The sequence below is a fragment of the Artibeus jamaicensis genome, unplaced genomic scaffold (assembly GCF_021234435.1).
Source record: "Artibeus jamaicensis isolate MK-2021 breed Jamaican fruit bat unplaced genomic scaffold, CSHL_Jam_final contig_729, whole genome shotgun sequence".
In the NCBI taxonomy this organism is placed as follows: Eukaryota; Metazoa; Chordata; class Mammalia; order Chiroptera; family Phyllostomidae; genus Artibeus; species Artibeus jamaicensis.
In genome coordinates this window covers 8,395,572-8,396,620 of record NW_026521939.1, presented here as the reverse complement: position 1 = coordinate 8,396,620, position 1,049 = coordinate 8,395,572, and positions in this window count along the sequence as shown.

The window sequence follows — 1,049 nt, the reverse complement described above, 5'->3', positions numbered from 1 at the left end:
ACAAGCAGGAAGGCTCTTTCAGAAAATTACCACTTCTGGGCTGGGACTTGGGAGACATGAGTGCCATCCCCAGTTCCATGACTCATTGGAATGAATGACCACAAGGTCCTGTTACAAAAACTACTTGACGATATTTATTGAGCACCTGCTGTGGGCTAAGCAGGCTTTGATAGGTGTGGGGGTTCAGATGTACCTGCAGGGACCTCATAGTCCAGTGGGTAAGGCAGCTATTGAAGATATAAATATACATAAACAAATGAAAAGTGCTATGAAGGGAAAGAAGTAGGTTCCAGAGGAGACCAGCATTGGGATAATTTGGGCCAAGAAGAGGGCTCAGGGAAAGTTCCATGAAGAAATACCATATGAGTGGAGACTTTTGAGTTGACAGCTCTGTTTTTGCTCATCCCTTACCCTTACTTTGATAACAGAGCTTCTTTGGGGGAAGCCCATTCATTTCATGTGGGTTGAGTGTTTGTCCCCTCACTTCAGATGTGGCATGTAACACAGACCTGGTCAATCAGAACACACTAATCCTCTGGCCACAGTGATGGTTCAGGGGTAGGCACATGGTCTGAGAAAAACCAGACTCTGTCCTGGCTCTTCCTCCAAAGCCAGTGGGGAGGACGTTGCCTTTCTGGTGTGGTTCCACCCACAACCACGTGCAGCCTGGCTTCTAATAACCACCCTGGACCTGCACAGAGAGAGTGTGTCTAAAAGACAGAGAAAGACTGCACACTGATGGCAGTCATTTTTTCAGGGATCCATTGGCCGTAATTTGAACACTCGCAGGGTGGTGAAGCAGTTAGTTGCAGGAAGATCGATTGCAGTGGTCCTTCTTTTTATAATTCATGCTCCAAGGCCAAGGTCTCCACTGGGCATGGAGCAAGATGCACAGTAGGCCCTGCAAGATACAATTTTTCTCCCTTTGAATCTTGGGGACCTTTTTTTATGCTGTAGAATCCCTTAGTTAACACTCAATTGCTGAGTAATTTTCATTACCTCTCCTTGCAGACAGACAGTGAACAGCTGTCAAGCTTGTCTTACAAAGC